Source organism: Lithobates pipiens, unplaced genomic scaffold, assembly GCF_037356315.1.
Source record: "Lithobates pipiens isolate NorthernLeopardFrog02 unplaced genomic scaffold, aLitPip1_a1.2 Scaffold_3, whole genome shotgun sequence".
Classification (NCBI taxonomy): domain Eukaryota; kingdom Metazoa; phylum Chordata; class Amphibia; order Anura; family Ranidae; genus Lithobates; species Lithobates pipiens.
In genome coordinates this window covers 186,095,836-186,117,857 of record NW_027507790.1, presented here as the reverse complement: position 1 = coordinate 186,117,857, position 22,022 = coordinate 186,095,836, and the positions used below count along the sequence as shown (strand labels likewise).

General features: G+C 41.8%; 1 protein-coding gene across 1 annotated transcript in view; it reads right to left on the bottom strand.

Annotated features, from left to right (window-relative positions):
• Positions 1–22,022, bottom strand: part of IPO11 (importin 11) — a 703,238-nt gene that overhangs the window by 218,194 nt on the left and 463,022 nt on the right. The gene's annotated exons all lie outside the window — the stretch shown is intronic.

Sequence of the window (22,022 nt, the reverse complement as noted above, 5' to 3'; positions counted from 1 at the left end):
CAATTTTTACAATTTGGCACTGCGTCGCTTTAACTGACAATTGCGCAGTCATTCAACGCTGTACCCAAATAACATTTGTGTCATTTTTTTCCCCACAAATAGAGCTCTTTTTTGGCAGTATTTGATCACCTTCGGTTTTTTTTTCTTGCGCTATAAACAAAAAAGACAATTTGGAAAAAAAAAAAATTTTTTTTTTAACTTTTTTGCTATAATAAATATCCCCAAAAATTATAAAAAATTTCTTCATCAGTTCTTTACATGATCTTGGTAAAAAAATAGCAATAAGCGTATATTGACTGCTTTGCGCAAAAGCTATAGTGTCTACAAACAATGGGAAAGATTTATGCCATTTTTATTATTTTTTCTTTTTAGTAGTAATGGTGGGGATCTGCGATTTTTAGCAGTATTGCGACGGACAGATTGGACACTTTTGACACTTTTTTGGGACCATTGATAACCTTCATATAGGGAGACATTGCAGAAAAACGCATGGTAAGTCAATAATGGGGCAAAGCTGCAGGGTGTGTACAGATGACTAGTGATTTTCCCTCTACTTGCCTTTTTTTGGCATAGCCTCCCCAACACATGCAACCCGTCTATGTTGGAATGCTTACAAATAACACTTACTTAAATGTATTAAAGTGGATGTAAATCCACTCTCATCCTTTCTAAACTACTGCCATAGTGGTTATCTATAAGGATATACATGCCTCCTGCATGTACCTGTCAAATATCTCCCCACTATCGGTTATGAGACTCGAAAGACTCCCTGCCCACCTCTACACTCCCCTTGTCAACATGCTTTTTCTCCTGTGTATTTTTTACACTGAACTTCTGCTAGGATCACTAACATCCAGTCAAAACACAGAAAAGTCACCACATGACTTTAGCATGCCCAATCATGCTGAGGTGTGGAGCAGCAAATCCTGGGAGAGCTGAAGAAGAAAGAAGGAGGATCTGAAGTTCATATAATGTCTCTCAGGCTCATGCATGAGCTATGTAGTTCACCTGTCACTCACAGCAAGGGGGAGAAACTGACTCCTATTTCTCTGTCAGTTTTTATCTCACTGAAAAAAGATAAGAGAATTGCTCAGAGCTGGATTAACTCTTCGTGGCAAGACTGGGCACAGATGACATGAAATCCTATACTGTACAAGGTGCAAGCCTTAATTAAAAGAAAAAAAAACATCGGGTTTACATCCACTTTAAGTGACTTCCTTTAGTTGCTATTCTGCTGTTCTATATTTTTCCTTCAGCTGTTTGACAAAAAGCCTTTGGTTCATCCATTTGAGATATTGTGGTAAGAAACTTATTTTGACAAACACAGCTTCAAGTTCATTCCTTTGAGATATTGTGGTAAGAAACTTATTTTGAACAATGCTGTAAGTATTTATTGACTGTAGCCCACAGAGAATCAATCAGTAAATTACAGTGTAAGTATCAAGCTGAGCAAATGAATTTCTTGATGTGAACATTATCCTAAGATTTAAGAATACATTGTTGCTGCACTCAGCAATAGAGCAGAGAGCACTCGTTAACAAGAGCTCATCAAATATTTTCCCCGCTACAGCACAAATTACAGATGAACAACATAAAATAATGTAAATTAGGTTTTGAAAGCTACTGCTCACTTTATGCTTGGAGAATATACATCCACACAAAAATATTACAGAGGTCCATAAGCTATAGAAAGCATTAACACCTACATAGAAAAGCAAGCAGGAATAAAGAATTGTACATACAGTGACCAATCATGGGGTCAAGAGAAAAATGATATCTTGAATGCAATTGGTTGTTAAGGGCAAGAGGCCAGGTTAGTCACTACAGTAAAATGGTAAGTGCATGCATGAATTCGTTTCTCATTTCCTCTGCATTCAGATACTTCTTAAAGCATTGTTCTGGCCACATTAAAAATATTCAACATCCTTCTGCTCCCCACTGGTAAAATAATCTATTGCTCATTATTGCAAGTAGGTGGGCTAGTACACAGTAATACTCACTGTGACAGACCCAACCAGTACAGGGGCTTTTGAAGGGGACTGTGGGGTAGCGTCTTGAATACTGACTATAGGCCCTGGCTTTTGAGGGGGATCTATTCTTGGGGCGTATGTACCTGGGGGACCCTTGGAGTGGTCAATTCAAGTCCGGGTCTCCCCAAAACACACAGACTCCAGGAACTGGAGGAACCAGATACATATCTGGGGCCTCTATGCCAGGGGTGTCCAAACTTTTTTCAAAGAGGGCCAGTTTTGATGACGTAAACATGCGTGAGGGCCAACAATTTTGCCTGACATTTCTTGAACCATTAAAATTCGGTCTAAGTGTGTTTGTCCAAGCACTAATACACTGCCCAACAAGAATTATCCTGCCTTTGTGGCTGTGTGTGGTGAAGAGATGAGCTTGGGCTTGTTATTTGGATATACCGTATTTAATCGGCTTATAACACACACCTTCCCTATAAGAGGGACGTTTCTGGAAAAAAACTAAAATTTTAAATAAAGAACTGTGAAGCAAAATAAGGGTCAGTGCCCATCTGCAGCCTCACCGTTGCCATGAATGCAGCACCCCTGTTGCCCTGAATGCAGCACCCCCGTTGCCCTGAATGCAGCACCCCCGTTGCCCTGAATGCAGCACCCCCATTGACATAAATGCAGACTGATTCATTCCCACATGCAGCCTGGGAGGGGACAGGGAGGGGGGCGGGACGAGCGCCAACAGACATACAGGAGAAACTCCTTTTTTCTTGGCGGCCTCTTTATATTAAAGTCCCCCCCCCCCCCCCGTGATGGACAGAACAGTCGTCCGAAGGCAGTGCAGGAGACGGGACTTCCTTTTACAGAGGCAGTCGTGTAAACAGGAAATACTCCTGTATGTATGGCACTTGTCCTGCCCCCTCCAAGGCAGCCAGCACGTATATCTTTTGTGGCCTCGGGGATTCGTTGGGCACCACAAAAGATATACATGTCAAAATTACCAGGTGGGTCATGCGAAACCGGAAATGCGGGCTGTGATTGGCCTGTGGGCCAGACTTTGGATATGCCTGCTCTATGCCCAAACCAGCAATGACTGCTTTAGACTGGAAGACTCAGAGTGGATGGTAATATAATAATAATATAGTGTAGAGCAACTTATCAGGAAATATATATATATATCATAAAGTGCAATAACTAAGTTAGTAAACATATGCATATGACAAAGTGCATTAGTGAGAACTGCAGAGGAAGCCCAATCACAAGGGTGCAACGCGTATAGGAGCCGAGCCCGTGATGTCATGCCGTGTATTCACCAGGGAGTTGAGCTGGCGTTAGACCGTTGATACTGAATGCTTTTGTCAAGCTCTGTTTTTACTAAGTGTATGTCTTTATATGCAGGAGTAAATATTTTTTAAGAGTACACTGTGTTTGTGCCTCTTGCATCTTTCATAATGCCTGCGGGGGAAGTGTGACTCATGCTGGTGGAGCTGGAGGATAGAGCCATCAGGAGTGCAGAAGAGAGTATTAAAGAGCTGGTCTCTGCGGACTTGTACCTGGAACATAGTATTACACAGGCAATTTCTCTTTGTATTTGAGATGAGCAGGTTATGGTGAAGGATGAGCACCATATGATGAAAGTAATTAGAAGTAATCAGAAGACACTTTGGGTGTTTTTTTCACTTGATCTATTTTTCTAAGGACTATTGGACTTTGTAGATCATATTATATTGGATTATTATGAGATTTTGAATGAACTGTGGGATTTTCACAACTTTGCACTGTATTGCACTTTGTGTCATATGCATGTGTTTGCTGATAAGTTGCGCTACACTATATTATTTAACTAATTGTTACATAGTGGTGGGTGGAGCACTTTAAGTGTTTGAGCTAGCAACTCGATACATACAGTACATTTATACATATTTTTGTAGTTTCACTTTCTTTTGGGTTGATGGCGCTGGTTTTCTTTTTGCTTATATGTTAATATAATCAGCTCAAACCAACCTAAAACTGGGGTATCCTGCTACAAACTGTTTACTAAGGTGTCATTCTCCTATGGTTTCAATCCCCCATTGTGAAGTCACATTGTGATCATGTATAATGTATTCTGTGTATACAGGGTTGTGGGCTTGTTGCTGGACAGTCTGGGTACCTAGGCTTGTATAATAGACTAGTTGTTAATTATTTCATGTTAATTAGATCACTGTCAGCTATTAGTTGCTAGATGTGGATTAGCATACTGTTTAAGTTGACGGTTCCTTAGATGTGCTAATTGCTTAAGATATCAGGATATCAAGATTAATTCAAGTATGTGTGGTATATAAATTTGGTGAGACTTTACAATAAGGAGAGTTACAATAAGCACCTAAACTAGTGTCGTCAAGATCTTGGGTGCAATGCAATATTCAGTTATAATGCCTGGTTCCAGATTGGAGGAAATCTATCTTGACAGAAGCACCCAAGCTGTTTACTGGACGTTCCATCACACTCACCTTAATCCATGTACCTGAAATCATTGATAGTCTGGTCCGCTGCTCTCCAATGTTGCTGGGCACTCGTATTAACTGCCATATCTGTTCTGAGGATGTTACCGCTGGTTCTACAGTGATTACAACTCAGACATGATGGCATCAGTGTAACAACAAAACCAAAGACAGGCCAGATGTCACAACTTGATCGGGCATGCAGTAAAATCCTGAAGTAAAAAGGATCAATAGATTCTTCATCTGTGGGGAGAGGGGATTTCATATGACGGCCCTCTAGAATGACCACTATTGTGCGCCCTTGGGGGTGCGCATTGCAGCGATCGGTGGTGCGGTGCGTCAGTCTGACACACAACGCTACACTGATCTCGGTAAAGGGCCTCTGACGGAGGCTCTTTACCACATGATCAGCCATGTCCAATCATGACTGATCACGATGTAAACAGGAAGAGCCGTTGATTGGCTTTTCCTTACTCGGTTCTGATGCGAGTAGAGAAACGATTGGCTGCTCTCCTGACAGGGGAGGTATGTGCTGATTGTTTATAGGTTCAGCCCCCCTTGGATGCCAACCCAGGACCACCAGAATGCCCACCACACTGGACCACCAGATATGCCACTCTAGACCACCAGGGAAATGCCAATCAGTGCCCAGGCAGCTACCAATCAATGCCCATCCTTAATGCCTGCCAGTGCCAGTAGTGATGCCTAACAATGCCATCAGTGCCGCCTATCAATGCCACCCATAAGTACCCATCAGTGCCCAGTGCCACCTATCAATGTCCATCAGTGCTGCATATCAGTCCCACCCATCAGTGCCGCCTACCAGTGCTACCTCATTGGTGCCACCTCATCGGTGCTGCCTTATTAGTGCTCGTCAGTAAAGGAGAAAACTTACTTATTTACAAAATTTGTAACAGAAACAAAAGAAAAAAAAATAGTTTTTTCTAAATTTTAGGTCTTTTTTTATTTGTTTAGCAAAAAACATAAAAAACAGAGGTGATCAAATATAACCAAAAGAAAGCTCTATTTGTGGGAACAAAATGATAAAAATTCTGTTTGGGTACAGTGTAGCATGACTGCGCAATTGTCATTTAAACAGCAACAGCGCTGAAAGCTGAAAATTAGCTTGGGCAGGAAGGGGGTGTAAGTGTCTGTACTGAAGTAGTTAAAGGTGAATTGATGATTAACCAAAATGTATGCAGATATTTGAGGGTCCATGCACATTGGACATAAAAAAATGCTGCTTACACAGGCTATTGGCATTTTTTTCTTCAACCTGTATAAGCAGCTCTATGTTAGTCTATTTGTTAATGCACAAGAGGGATTTTACAGGCATATTTGCAGAAAACCATTTTCAAGCAGAAAAAACACCCAAAAAGCATCAGAATAGTGTTTTCTGAGAGGTGCGTTCAGACAGAAAAAATGCTCGACACACAAAAACGTGGCATTTAGGAGCGTTCAGAATTTTCAAGTGTACATTGATCATTAGTTAAAAATTAGCAGAGGGGAATGTTTTGGGGGGAAAAAAAAGCTTATTAAAGCAAATCTTCATAAACTGTCAAATTCTTGTGCAATATGAGCCACTATGACTGTTTTTATGCGGCTTTCTCTGCTAGAGGTTCAGCCATTTTTTTCAGGTGTCTAGTGTGCATGGACCCTAATAGTGAGCCAAAAGCTTCGAATAAAATGGACTAATTTTTGAAGGCATTTTTAAGTTTCTCAGTGCAAGCCAAAGATCAAAGTAATAAGCAGCAGACTGTAGAGACATACCGCTGCTTTCTCTATATATGTATGTGAGAACCGAGGCCTCTGTACAGTGGTCTGACGCCCTCCCGCCTTAACTCTACAGCTGCACAATCAGCAGCACTTGCTCTCTTCTGCAGGCTTTTCTGATTGAATGTCTGTAGAAGGGGTAAGGAAGGGGAAAAGTGTAAAATCGCTATATGCGGGCTACTGCTCCCATCTACTGAGAAGCGGTCCTTCTTTGCAGCCTGCTGCCTATTCCTTGGAGTTCCAGCTGGCATCGGGGAGCTTTCAAATGCTTGCAAACAGCAAGACATTTCAGTTTATTCTTTTTCTCTCATAAAATATTTCTGCTTACTTTTAGTTAAACTTCAGCTGAGCTTTAAGCTAGCCATGTATGCAACATCATCATCATTTCAAATGCTTTTTATTTTAAAAACAATAATTTGATAAAATAAAAAAAACATACATTTTTTTAAATGCGACTGTTTGTTATTCTACCAGGACTATTTTTTCCTTTTTTGATTAGAATCTTTTTTTAGGGTTTTTCTTTTAACACTTTCCCGTCCGGCCTATTGTAAAATGACGGCCGAGTGGGGGCACTATTGTTCCAGGAGCAGGATTACACCTCACGTGTGCCCCATGGGCTGAGCTGCGGCACGATCTGTTACCTGCCATGTTTTAACCACTTGGCGCCCAAGCTACGTCATATGACGTTGTGGGCTTTGTGGTGTAATATCTGAATGATGCCTGAGGTTACAGACATCATTCAGATATTGGCATTTTCAGCAGGCACCATAAGAACGATCATAGTGGCTGTTCCGCCGCTTGATCGTTCTTACGGCGGTGGGAGGGGACACCCCCCGCCACCCTCCGGTGCTTTTACCGACTCACCGCTTCCATCGGTGAGTCGGTCACAGGATGCGCCGGCCCCCGGATGATGCCATAGAGATTTCTGGTGGATTCGATGGTCCCCGGAGTCTCTATGATCGTTCGGAGGCCGGGCGCGATGTTATGACGTCACGCCCGGCCTCTGCCTTCAAATTAACGGCGCCGCTTTGGCTGGGAAGCCAGGGTCGTTTTTTTTTTTATTTTTTTTTATTTTAGGCTTCCCAGCCTAGAGGTGAGATGTGGGGTCTTATTGACCCCATATCTCACTGTAAATAGGTCCGATCATGCCATATTCTTATTACAAGGGATGTTTACATTCCTTGTAATAGGACTCAAAGTAATCCATTTTTTTTTAAAGTGTCAAACTAAAAAAATAAAAATAAAACTAACAATAAAAAAAAAATTGAAAGCGCCCCTGTCCCCGTGAGCTCGTACACAGAAGCGAGCGCATACGTAAGTCCCGCCCACATATGAAAACTGTGTTCAAACCACACATGTGAGGTATCGCCGCGTACATTAGAGTGAGAGCAATAATTCTAGCCCTAGACCTTCTCTATAACCCAAAACATGTAACCAGAAAAAAAAATTTAAGCGTAGCCTATGGGGATTTTTAAATACCAACATTTGGCGCCATTCCACGAGCGCGTGCAATTTTGAAGCGTGACATGTTGGGTATATATTTACTCGGCGTATCTTCCTCTTTCACATTATGCAATATAAATAATAAAAATTGGGCTAACTTTACTGTTTTTTTTTTTCTTAAAGCATGAAACTTTTTTTTTTCTGGAAAAAAAAGTGTTCGAAAAATTGCTGCGCAAATACCATGCGAGATAAAAAGTTGCAACGACCGCCATTGTATTCCCTAGGGTCTTTGCTAAAAAAAAAAACATATATAAAGTTTGGGGGTTATATGTAATTTTCTAGCAAAAAAAGTATGAATTTTACATGTAGGAGAGAAATGTCAGAATTGGCCTGGATGCGAAGTGGTTAAAAATATAAAAAAAAATATATAATAAATATTTTTTAATACCGTCACCAGTCAGTGCCTCATCACTGCCACACCAGTTATATGATGACGCTGTACTACACTGGCAACAGTATTTAAAAAATAATTTAAAAAAAAATGTACAACTTTATAAAAAAAAAAAAAAAAAACTTGCCATGCCTTTTACTAAATACCTTGAACTGCCTACTTTCCAAAAGGGGTCATTGGGGGATATTTGTACTGTTCTGGCATTTTCATGCCTCAAGGAATTAGATTTCTGTCAGTACATCAGGTCTGATCGGTTTACAGATATATACCATCGTTTGTGGACTCTATAACTTTCCTGCAGACAAAATAATGTATACTGATTTTGGTATTTACACCAAAGAAATGTAGCAGTATAGATTTTGGCCTAAATTTATGAAGAAAGGTCATTTATTTGCAAAATTTTACAACTGAAACAAAGAAAAATTAGTTTTTGCTCCAAATTTTTCTTTTTTTTTTTTAGTTTGTTTTGCAAAAAAAATAAAATATATAAAAACAGTGATGATTAAATACCACTGAAAGAAAGCTAACTTTGTGTGAAGAAAGTGATAAAATGTTCATATGTATACAGTGTTGCATGACCGCACAATTGTCATTCAAAGTGTGACAGGGCTGAAAGCTGAAAATTGGCCTGGCCAGGAAGGGAGAAAAAGTGCCAAGTATCGTTCAGAAGGGATTACTTGAACCAACACCACAGTGCCAATGATTTCTTAAAAGAATTTTTTTTTCTTTGAAATAGCTGTGTTTAATATAGCAATCATACAGTTATGTGTATGGCCAGCATTTCTTCCCTTTCTCTTTACTCTGGAGCTAGTTTACATACAGTACTTAAAAAAAAAAAAAAAAAAAAAACCACCCCAGCCCACATCATCTATAGTTATAGAAAGGGTTAGAATGGATATTCTAATGGGGTTTTTTTTTCCTGCTGTTTCTACTGAAGAGATTTCCCAGTGCGTCCTACAATGCTGTAAGAAGAAATCAAAAAGTTGAGGGAAATCCGACCTTCTCAACTGAAATAGGTGTTCCCATTGGGAGACCTCCCTGATTGCATATAAACTGAATATATTGTTTGAGGGGGGCACAACTAGTTGTTGGTAAATCTAAAGGAGATTGCAAGGAGATTGTTCAGTCCAAGTTTATTTGGGTCATACATTATTAGAGGAAATCGAAACATCTGATCAAAGTAGAATAAGTAACTCCTTTAGCATTCTTCTTTAAAGCAGAGTTCCACCCAAAAATGGAACTTTTGCTTTAAGTGCTGGTGACCCCCTGATATGCCACATTTGGCATGTCATTTTTTTGGGGGGGGGGGCGGGTACCCTGTTTTTAGAGGCACCCAGCCCCCACTTCCTCCCCTGGGCGCTATGGCACCGGAAGGAAGATCACCCCTCCCTCCCTGCGATTGCCTGGCCATTCACAGCGCGCCTTGCACATGCGCAGTACTCACCAGGCTAGGTTTGGCTGTACTTCCCCTGTGGATCACAGTAGTGCAGTTCGCTGAAGCCCGCTGACGTCACAGAGCCAGTCCAGGCCAAGATTGCGACATTGGAGTCAGAATCCATCCACATGCCTGGACCGGCACCAGGCTCAGCTGGGGGTGGGTAGATTCTGGACTGACTCAACCCTCAGCAGTGTTTCCCTTGAAAACATTTTAGCATTATATTTATTAATTTTATGCAATAAGTCCAGAGATGTAAAACTCATCATCTTTTAAGAGAAAACGCTTTATTAGGCTTGTTTAACATAATAATGACTTAAAGCATATTGGTCTAGAACAGGTGCATATAGCACGTCTACAATTGCTGCATCAAAATAATCTTGCCAGGCCACCTGTATCTTGTCTGTACTCGCCAGCAACTATTAGACTAAAGCGAATATAATTTACGTGAGCACAAAGTAGCCATTTAGGCAGATTAATGCAGTGCAGAAAATGTGCACAAAGTTCGTAAAAATAAATACATTGATCAGCCTCAGAACTGTTCAGGAAAACACAAAGATTAAATATATTCAACAGTGTTTTTTAAGTGGCAATGCAACACACAAAGCCTGCAATTATTGAAAATTGCTTGAAATTGAACACAATAGAAAATACATGACTTCTATTGACACAATCTTCTTTTGAACTTTTTTGATCAATAGGAGTTTTTTGCTTTGAATAAAAAAAAAAAAACCTCTGAAAAGAATGAATATTTTACATCCAAGTTAAATCCATTTTAATGCCTTGAGTGAGATCTTTCCTCTCCAGGGTGGTGATTATGACGCATTTGCTTTTTAAAATACATGTTACAAAAAATATTGTGGTCACTGCTTTCTACTTATCAGTGGGTCAGAGCAATACAGCCAAGAATAGAACATTTATAGCTTTGAAAATGTTAATCTTTGGAGTATAACGTGATACGAAATACACACAGTTTAATTTACATTGTCCCTGCTATTTCTGCATATGGATGATGGCACTGTAATTATTTTAATAAAAACATCTAAGTACCTTTTTTCCTAAAAGATATACGGCTGTCACATGACCCAGCCAGCTCTTTCCCAACCTGTCCACAGGGAAACATAAGCAGGAGGAGCTTCTAGTCCTCTGCTGCTGGTCACATGTTCAAAATAAGTAAAAATAAATCAAAAATATCAATAAACTGTTCTAAATTGCCATACAAATATTATTTTTTTATCAAATCGTTATTACTTTGTGGAAATAACATGGTGTGGGTGGATTTCTGCTAGTCACAGGCTGGGTCACATGCCTCCAGTCCATGTCTTAGAATAAGAGGGAGGTGAAGCCACCATTAATCAAAATGTAATATTCTGCCCCCATTATGTTTAGCTGGTTAGTAGGCATGGAGGAGGGGGGAAGGAGTGGGCTATAATTTACCACTGTGTATACACCCTCATGTGTGACTCTACAGTCACATGGGCTGCTCAGATGTGATAGGGGGGAAATGGTCAGCACAGAAACACAGAAAACTTAGCATGTGCAGAGTTGTTACCTTAGCTGCAAAATCCCTAGCTGAATTATCCCTAGCTAAATTGGGGAAATGAACAGAAGGTGGAGATAGAGAGCAGCGGAATCAACCAGGTCTTTTGCAGAATGAAGAAAACAAATTTCATAGTGACTGAGTTTGTATGAACAGCATGTAATACAGCATTTATTGATAGTGTTTAACTGGTTCCGGACCAGCCACCGCAGTTACACTGTGGCAGGTTGGCCCAGGTGCGCGAATAGTCCTAGCTATACGTCACGTGCACGGCCACCTGGGGGGCGCGTGCCCCCTAGGCAGCTTCAGCAATCGGATTCGCTTCAGAACCAATCAATCTCCAGGCCCATGCTATCTAGCCTGGACCTGGCGAATCAAATCCTTCCCCTTGCATGTGTAAGTGTAAACACAGCAGGGGAAGTGATGTCATCTCCCCTGTGGAACTCTTTTCTGTTCCAGAGAGAGGAGAGGAGAGGAGAGGAGACATCTCACAGTAAGTTCACCAACACTACACTGACACCAGTTCACGTAGGTACACTTGTCACCCCCCCCCCCCCGATAGACCCCCCAGTTAACCCCTTCACCCCCTGTCACTGTGTCACCCAGTGCAGTCTTCATATTTATTTATTTTTGATCACTGTACTGGTGTCATTAGAGACAAAAATCAGTGTAGGCCCAGATAGGTCTAGGGACCCCCCTAACCCCACCTAATAAAGGTTTAACCCATTAATCACCCCGTCACCAGTGATCTCTGTAATAGCGTCACAGGTGACGCTGGTTAGCTAGTTTTTTTTTATATAGCGTCAGGCCACCCGCCGTATATTATCTAAATAAAGGTTCAATCCCCCGATCACCCGATGGGTGACATCAGTTGAGTTTTATCATCAGATAGGATCTGCGTCACTCCAGGCAGCGTCAGATTAGTGTCAGTAGCGCTAACACCCACGTACGCACTATACCATAGTAGTATAGTGTCTGAACGGATCGATATCTGATCAAATCTATACTAGCGTCCCCAGAAGTTTAGGGTTCCCAAAAATGCAGTGTTAGCGGGATCAGCCCAGATACCTGCTAGCACCTGCGTTTAGCCCCTCCACCCAGCCCACCCAAGCGCAGTATCAATCGATCACTGTCACTTACAAAAACACTAAACACATAACTGCAGTGTTCGCAGAGTCAGGCCTGATCCCTGCGAATAAACAGTTTTTTATTTGTAGCGTTTGAAGCAATCACTAACAGACAGGAGCTCTTTTTCAGATCTCAATACTGTACTAGTAAATTTAGAGACCAAAATGTTAAATCAAAGGTACACTAGTGAAGGGGCCTACACGTTTCTGAGCATGACAGATAGTGAAGGGGAAGTCACCCATCTGTCAGATTCAGGCTCAGAATACGAACCGGTAGACAGCAGCGGCACCATGACAGATAGCTCTGACGACGGAGTAGTGGTCCCTGCCAAGGTCAGGCATACCAGACCCCATTCTTCCGCTGTCGTTGAGGTGCAAGAACTGCAAGGCTCTCGTATAGAGAAGAGAGCCAGTACTAGTGCCACTCATCCTTCTGGTGAACTGGCAAGCATCAGCGGCCTAGTACATTCTGGTCGTACATTCAGCACTGCAGTAAACCCTTGGAGACGTGGCGAGTCCCATAAGTGCAGTTCAAGCTGGTGAGATGGCTAGAACAACTAGTATCTGAAACTGGAACACTTTATCATGGAATATTTTATATTTTATCACAAGTTGCTGGAAAAGTACATTTGTTTTTTGTTTTGTTTTTTGCACAAAGTCGTCACTAAATGATATATTGCTCAAACATGCCATGGGCATATGTGAAATTACACCCCAAAATAAATTCTGCTGCTTCTTCTGAGTAGGAGGATACCACATGTGTGAGACTTTTTAATAGCTTAACAATGAAGAGGACCCCAAAAAGTACCACCTTCAGGCTTTCTAAGGGCGTAAAATGGTGATTTCACTTCCACACTACCTATCACAGTTTCGGAGGCCATGAAATGTCAAGATAGCACAAAACCCCCACACCAAATGACCCCATTTTGGAAAGAAGACACTTCAAGCTATTTGTTGAAAGGCATGTTGAGTCCATGGAATATTTTAAATTTTGCCACAAGTTTCTGGAAAATTCAATTGTTATTATTTTATTTTTTTGACAGAAAGTTGTCGCTAAGTGATATATTGCTCAAACATGACATATGTAAAATTACACCCCAAACTACATTCTATTGCTTCTCCTGAGTATGGGAATACCACAGGTGGATGACTTTTTGGAAGCCTAACAAGACCCCAAAAACCAATCACCGCCTCCAGGCTTTCTAAGGGTGTCAATTTTTATTTTCACTCCTCACTACCTCTCAGTTTTGAAGGCCATACAATTCCCAGATAGCACAACCCCCCCCCCCCCCCTTTACCAAATGACCCCATTTAGGTAGTGAGGGATGAAAATAAAAATTTACGCCCTTAGAAATCCTGAAGGCAGTGACTCGTTTTCGGGGTCCTGTATGCGGCTAGGATCCCAAAAAGTCTCACGCATGTGGTATCCCCAAAGCAGCAGAATGTATTTTAGGGTGTAATTCTACATATAACCATGGCACGTGTGAGCAATATATAAATAAGTGACAACTTTGTGTACTTTTTTTTTGTCATTTTTCAATCACTTGTGACAAAAAAGTAAAATATTCAATGGGCTCGACATGCCTCTCAGAAATTTCCTTGGGGTGTCTACTTTCCAAAATGGGATCATTTTGGGGGGGGGGGGGTATAAATGTATTACTAAAATTGAGTTTATTGGAATTTTTCTTATAAGAAAAAGTAGAAAACATTTTTTTTCAAAATTTTCACTCTTTTTTCCGTTTATATTGCAAAAAATAAAAATCGCAGAGGTAATCAAATACCATCAAAAGAAAGCTCTATTTGTGGGAAAAAAAGGATGCAAATTTTGTTTGGGTATAACATTGCATGACCGCGCAATTACCAGTTAAAGCAGCGCAGTGCCAAATTGTAAAAAGTGCTCTGGTCATTGAGCAGGCTAATCTTACGGGGCTGAAGTGGTTAATGATGTGGTTTTAGTGACACTTTAAGTCAAATGGGAAAACTTATATTTAAGGTTTTCACTGTATTTTATTTTTAACCCAAAGTACATTACCCCAAATTGCCACTTGAATCACAACTATACTTTTGTGTAATTATTTTACAACGTACCCCACTTCTTTTAGTTTACCCCTCCTACCCTAACGCTCCTGCCAGGTCCACATTGTACAGCTCATTCTGCAAACTCTCTGGCCATTCTTTGTTACATGGACAGATAAGATCCCAATCATTTCTATGGAGATGTTTTTTAACCTTTCCTTATGTTTTGAATGGATTTCCTCACTTTGCCTTTTCTATGGATTAAACACTCATTATTGGTTATCTGAGTTAGCCTTGTGTTTTTTTGTTTGTTTTGTTTTTTAAAACTAAAACAGTACCCACACGGTTTTCAGTATGTTGTTTTCTCACCACTAAAGAGGCAAAAGTGAAAACGTGATGCATGTTTCTACAAAATACATTGCATTCCCTAATATATAAAAGGTTTACTAAGCCTAACAAAGCAAAAAATATGTTTAATTCAATTTTTGCAAAGTGACTGCCATCTACCCATCAGCAGCTGGTAATATATATCATACACACATATATACATACAGCTCCACTAACCCTATAAATGACTATTATCCTCATCTTAATCACATGTTCCACCCAGGACTCCCCTATGTCACAACTACAAATTTCAGGAACTCCTGGGTCACCTGGATTCAAATAGGTTGCTTTCAGGATATCATCAGCACTGCTGACGAACTCACTTAGTTTAAAAAGTAACTCAACTTTTGTTAACACAACAAAATTTGCTATTTTTTCCCCCCACAAAAGTAGAGAGTTACCCTTTAAGGTTATCCACAACCTGCACTACACTTGCTAAAATATCTCACATGGGCTTGGATGTACAGGTCTGCTGCCCCCAGTGTGGGGAAATTTCTACATATGATCTGGGCCTGTTCTCATCTTTCTTCCTTTTGGAGTGTTTTATTAACTTTTCTAGAAACCAACCTGAACATTAAAGTCCATAAGACTCCTGGGTTGTGTTTTGTGGGTATTCTTAACAATTTTATTCCATGGATGTTGCATTATATTATGTCTGATATTTTTTTTTTATTGCCCGTAAGGTTATCTCACGGAGTTGAAAAAATGTATTCCCCTATGATACAGCAGGTTTATTGTTAGGTGAACTCTGCTCTACCTAACATATAATAAAACCTAAGCCTGGTACACACCATTAGTGAGAGCTGCGGTACTAACGATCCAATGTTAGTTCAACAATCTCCCCTGCTGTTCTTTTGTGTTCTGACATGGGGTCAACCAGCCCCCACCACCAGGCCCCCCCCCCCCTCCCCTGCCAGAACACTCCGGTCGGCGCTCTCAGCCATTGGTTGAGAGCGCTGATTGGGAGCCGCTTGGTTGGTGATTTTCCCTGCTTGTCCGCGTTTTTCTGTCTGATTACAATCCTATCATATGAATTCTTGTTATGACTATTTGGACTTTTTTGCCATTGGTCATGATGCAAGGTCAACAGTTGTACTTTTTTTTTTTTTTTTTTTAGATGACCAAAAAAATATTAAACAATTGCCTATTTGAAAAAACAAAACAAAAAAAAAGCCTTATAAATGATCAGAACCATTCACCTCTTCTACACTTGGGATATCACAAGAGAATTTCCACCTACAGGCTATTATATACATCGGGGATGTCAGCCTCAAGAGCATCTGGTTCCTGTACATCACAAAAAAGCATAACTATAAGAGAGAGCTGGAGTCCGATAACAATCCTTCGGGCTGTATTCACATAGAAACAGACAGCTGCCAGAGCACTTCACCCCCTCTCTGCTGTACAGAATGTTGAGATTCTGTACAGTGCACTACGATAAATTGCAGCATTTCTGCATTTAAGCGCAGCTCCAGGCTGTGTTGCTGTGTGAATGGGCCACACAAAAACAATCGTTTTTTTGTGTGTCCTTGCGATGGCAGGCATTTTACAATGCAGTAAAATCCATGTCACCACACTGTGTGTGAGCCCTCACAGTACTTTGTTTGGTAAAAGATAAGCGATCTGGGACATCCAAACAAGCCCTGCAGAACAGTAACACATTTCACCCATAGTCTTAAAGGGGTTGTAAACCCTTATGTTTTTTCACCTTAATGCATCCTATGGCTTTGATAGGGTCGCTAAGCTAGCATGTGCAGGAAAATATAGCGAAAAGCCAATCCCCAGAACAGGTGTCCATACATTAGGGCTTTGCACTCATCATAGTATGCAAACATGTTTCAGGGGAGCCATGTTTTGGAATATCCCTCCCATCTATACTGAGCAGGGAGTATGGTTTATGCGATTTTTACCATGTTTCCATATACTTACTTTGTTATTTTCGTTTTGGATCAAGGGGCGAGAGGTAAGTACACCTGTCAGGTTTTTATTCCTGCCTGTGCTCCACTTACGGAGATTTACTCTGTATTTGTCTAGATTGCCATTGTTGATCGGATTGAAAGTAAGGCAACATTTTGTGTTGTCACCAAAACAAGAGGGGGAAATCTTGCAATGGAGACACTTGCTTGAGTCACAACTAAGAGATCACTTTCCTTGTTTCCTGATATATCTGCAGCACAAAAGATAATACAATCTTCCCAATGGTATACAGATAAAAGAAAAGTTTGGGCTTTAAATATACTATTATCAATAAGTATATGTGCAGGGAGAAAAAGGGTTCCACATCTCACATAAGGCTCCATGCACACTGGCTTAAAAATCGTTGCTTCTACAGGAGTTTTGTGTTCTGCCTGTAGAAGCAGCTCAATGTTATCCTAGGTGTCCATACACACATTAGGACAATTACAGGCATATTTTGAGATCAATGTTTAGACTCAGGTCACACCTAAGATGGATCAGTCTCACAGCAGGGGCGTGTTGGTTCACCATTTCAGGTCCAATTTCAGCCCGAATTTTGGGATGAATTTGCACCTGAAACAGACCAAAAGACACAAAGTGTTTTTCTGCAATCGCACCAGACCTGCCGTGGAGATATGTGAACCGGCTCCATAGAGAGGTGTGAATCCAGCCTTAGAGGCAAGAAAAAAAAAGCTTCCGATTTGCCTTTCTAATGGGATCTCACTGGCAGAAAAAAAATTTTAAAACTCTCCTAAACTCGTCTAAACTGTACAAAAAATGCTCTATATGAGTGATTTTTACTCCCAAGAGAACAGATGTTTTTATTAAGCCTTTTTCCTTCAGATTTACCAAAACCATATAATATGAGGTCAATCAGGCAGGCCCTTGGTCTACATGGTTTTGGTAAGGAAAAAAAATCAGCGTAAAATCTAATAGTGTGTATGGGGCATAAGAATTCAAGTAAATAAAGTAGAAATTGATTTTTGAGGTGCACAGACAAAACAACAATGGATTAAAGAGGAGATACAAGTCTATTTCAAAAGTATTGCACTGATAAAAAACAGCTAAAACAATAAGTTCCCTGCCTAAAGCAGGTATGAATAACTAATCCTTTCAAACAAATACCTCCTCAGGACAAAAAGCCCAACATCAACTAGGTACAAACATGAGTTTATACATATTCAATGGGATAACAATTATACTGGCTGAAATGGTACAGTGGGGAAATCCAGACGGAAAGGTTATTGACCTTGACAAGTTTTGCTGAAGCAAAACTTCAGGATAAGGATAAGGGATATCCTTGGATAACCAGCACCAAATCAATCTATCCATCTTGACAGAAGGAGATAGCCCATTCACTACAACTGAAATATGTGTGGGGTTGATTTACTAAAGGCAAAAAAAACTGTGCACTGTGAAAGTGCAGTTGCTCCAGAGCTTAGTGAATGAGGGGAAGCACTGCTGACTTTCATCATCCAATTATGTACAAGCACAAATTTGATTTCATTTTTTATTTTCCTAGCATGTGATTGGGCATTCTTTGCAAAGTGAAGCTTCATTTCACTTACTAAGCTCTGGAGCAACTGCACTTACAAAGTACACAGTCTGTTTGCCTTTAGTAAATAAACCCTGAAAAGAGAACTTAATATATGCTGCAGAAACAGAGATGTCTGAACAAACAGTGCCCAATATAATCCATATAGCCAATTGCTAGCAACAGATCAGATACCCAATGTAAATAATCTACCTGCCATATGCCACAGAGAGTGTCCCCTGGGCATAGATGTCGGTGTGTGAGGTCACCCTGGCCTAGAGTTTCTGACACAGGCACAGCTGTAACAAGTAACGGGGTACAATTAGCAACTGAGGGCAAAGCAAAAACATGCCCAATGTCCCAGAGAGCTGGAGAACACTGCAGCCATGCCCCCCATAGATCCAGAAGCCCCTGAGCAGCTGCCCAAAAGAGAAAGGGGGTCACCACAGGAATCCAATGTCAAGGACAACCCTAAAAAGAAAAAAGCAGACCCGAGAGCACTTACGACAAAACAAAAACACAAGAAAGAAGCAATAGATCATGATGTAACTAACCAAAAACCTAGACCAACTATCAATACAGCCTCATATATGAAAAAGTCCCCCCAAAGTGCCAGAGGTCATTCAGCTCATGGGCATCCAGGGTTACATTTTGACAAACAGTAAACTAGTACAAAGATACTAATATGGATGTCTATAAATAAGTTAGCTCCAAAGCACCTTCGGGAGAGCAAAAAAAAAAATGAACAAAAGGGCCCAGAAGTACATAAACAGGTTAATTATACATGGGGACCAGTCCTGGCCCTCGTCACTGGCTCTGATTGACAGAAAATGGGAGCCATTGGCTTCTGCTGCTGTATCTGAGCCAATGAGGAGTGACAGACCAGAGACAGCCACGGCTCTTGTGCACATCACTGGATTGAGATTGGGCTCAGCTATGTATTTAGAGGGGGCTGCATGCAGAATGTTTTTTTGCCTTACTGCATAGAATGTAGTAGAGTAAAAAAAACCTTCTGCCTTTACAACCACTTTAAAAATCTCACCATTAGGCAGTGTGACAATTCCACATTCTCATATCCAGGACTGTGGACATCCCATGCAGTGGTAAATACCATTCCTATATGGTGTTATATCCCTGTGGGCTATGAGTAATGGCTACAAGCTCATTTGTCCCATAAAAATGTGGAGTGTCATGTACATATTTGGTTACAATATCATCCCCAGTCAATAAGTACCAATATTTTTGTATGATCTGTCAAACTTGAACATGTTGGTTGGAGTATTTTGGTAATTAAGGGGAGGGGGGAGTGGATGGTGTCAGTGTTCTTATTTTATTTATTTTTATCAAATTTTTTTTATATTATTATCATTTTTTTTTAATCAACCCTGTTGGGGTGGGGAGGGGTTGGGGGGCTTTGGTGAGATATCAGGGGTCTAAACAGACCACTGACATCTCCCTTTGGGACAGGGGAAGAAGCTGAGGACACAGATTCCCCAGTGCCTTTCTCTGCACCCTCAGCTGTACTGAAGATGAATGGACAGGAGACAGAGGCACAGTTTACTCTGCTCCGTTATGAACGGAAAGAGTCAGCGATAACTAACTCTGTGCATTTAGGAAAGGAAAGAGCTGCTAAATGACAGATTTATCGGCTCCTTTCTCTGCTCTTCATCCTGACAGATCCGGGACAGGGGGGGGGGGGACAGGAGGAGCACAGGGGACTGGAAGAGAATGGAGGGGGACTGGAGGATCACGGAGAGGGGGACCGGAAGAGCACAGAGAGGGGGACCGGAGGAGCACAGAGAGGGGGACCGGAGGAGCACAGAGAGGGGGACCGGAGGAGCACAGAGAGGGGGACCGGAGGAGCAGAGAGGGGGACCGGAGGAGCAGAGAGGGGGACCGGAGGAGCACAGAGAGGGGGACCGGAGGAGCACAGAGAGGGGGACCGGAGGAGCACAGAGGGGGACCGGACAGCCTGGGGTGATTGGTGCGGTGATGGGGGAGTTAAAAGCACCGATCTACCAGTATAGATTTTAATAAAGCAGCTGACAGCCATGTAGGGGGGAGGGAGGAGGAGAAGTAGCTGTCAGTTGCTTCATTGAAATCTATACAGGGGGATCGGTGCTTGAAACCCGCTGCACCCCTGTCTGCCCAGGTATCGGGTCAAGCATCAGAGCATTTGTACAAGTTCAAGTACTCGTGCAACTGCTCGGTATCGGCACCGATACCAATACTAGTATCAGTATAACCCTAGTGTATACATATACAAAAAAAAGTATTAGAAATACATTTTTCCCCCCTTTTTTTATAAGTGATCACATTTCCTCTGCTCTCAGCTGCATAACAGCTGGGGAGGAGAAGCTGCAGCACACTGAACTTTACAGAAAAAGGGTGTGGGGGGGCGTGTCAGGACAAGTCTGATCATTGGAGGAGAGCAGCCTGAATTCCCAGGACAGCTAGAGAACTGCTCAGCTGTCCCCTCTCCTGCTTAGTGTGGTCAGTTTTTAATAGGAAAGCAGAGGGACTGTCAGGAACACCAGGGATTTTACACAAAGGAAGCAATACAAAGAGAACAGGATATATAATACAAGTACATGGTATAGCAGGCACATATCAGCAATATAAAATGTTGGGTTTACAAAGTTTAAGCATGGCCTTGCTATATTGCCTTTAGAGTAGTGTGCTTGAAGTTGTTTGGCCTGCAATCTTAAGTTGGATTCAAGGGTGCAGTTGCGTCGTAGCCCAATGTAGTGGTCATATGGAATGCTTTTCACCAGGCTGACAGGCTGGGAGCTGGTTGCGTGGACTTCCTAAATAGTGTGGTGGCTAGTGTGCTGGTAGGCTGTATATAAATTTCACATCTAAAAATTAAACTTTTACTATTTTAAACTATAGAGCCCATTTACATTTAACCGATTCTTGTGGTGCAGATCACCATAACACACAGATATGAATGTGCCCTTAGGCCTCATGCACACGAGACGCAGATGAAACCTCTGTTAAAAAAAAGCTGAAACGCGCGTTTAGAAACGCGCGTTTTGCCGCGTTTGCATGCCGCGTTTAGACGCGTTTAGACGCGTTTGCGTTTAAACGCGTTTATAAAGATAACATCATGTAGACCCTCCCCAAGCTCTCAAAGCATTTTTTTAAACTATTTCTGCTATTTTGATCAGAGTGAGCAGCAGCAGCATAGAGAGCAGTTGTACACTTGCATTTGCCGTGTCACTTGCCACGGCACCTGCCACAAGTTGTGGATTGTCCACTTGCCACGTCACTTGCCACAAGTTGGGGATTGTCCACTTGCCACATCACCTGCCACGTCACCTGCCACAAATTGTGGATTGTCCACTTGCCACGTCACTTGCCGCATCACCTGCCACGTCACTTGCCACGAGATGTGAATTGTCCACTTTCCACGTCATCTGCCATGCCACCTGCCACAAGCTGTGGATTGTCCACTTGCCACGTCACCAGTCACATCACCTGCCACAAGTTGTGGATTGTCCACTTGCCACGTCCCTTGCCACGTCCCCTGCCACGTCACCTGCCACAAGTGGATTGTCCACTTGCCACATCACTTGCCACATCACCTGCCACAAGTTGTGGATTGTCCACTTGCCACGTCACCTGCCACAAGTTGTGGATTGTTCACTTGCCACGTCACCTGCCACGTCACCTGCCACAAGTTGTGGATTGTCCACTTGCCACGTCACTTGCCACAAGCTGTGGATTGTCCACTTGCCACATCACTTGCCACGTCACCTGCCATGTCACTTGCCACGTCACCTGCCACAAGTTTTGGATTGTTCACTTGCCACGTCACCTGCCACGTCACCTGCCACAAGTTGTGGATTGTCCACTTGCCACGTCACTTGCCACAAGCTGTGGATTGTCCACTTGCCACATC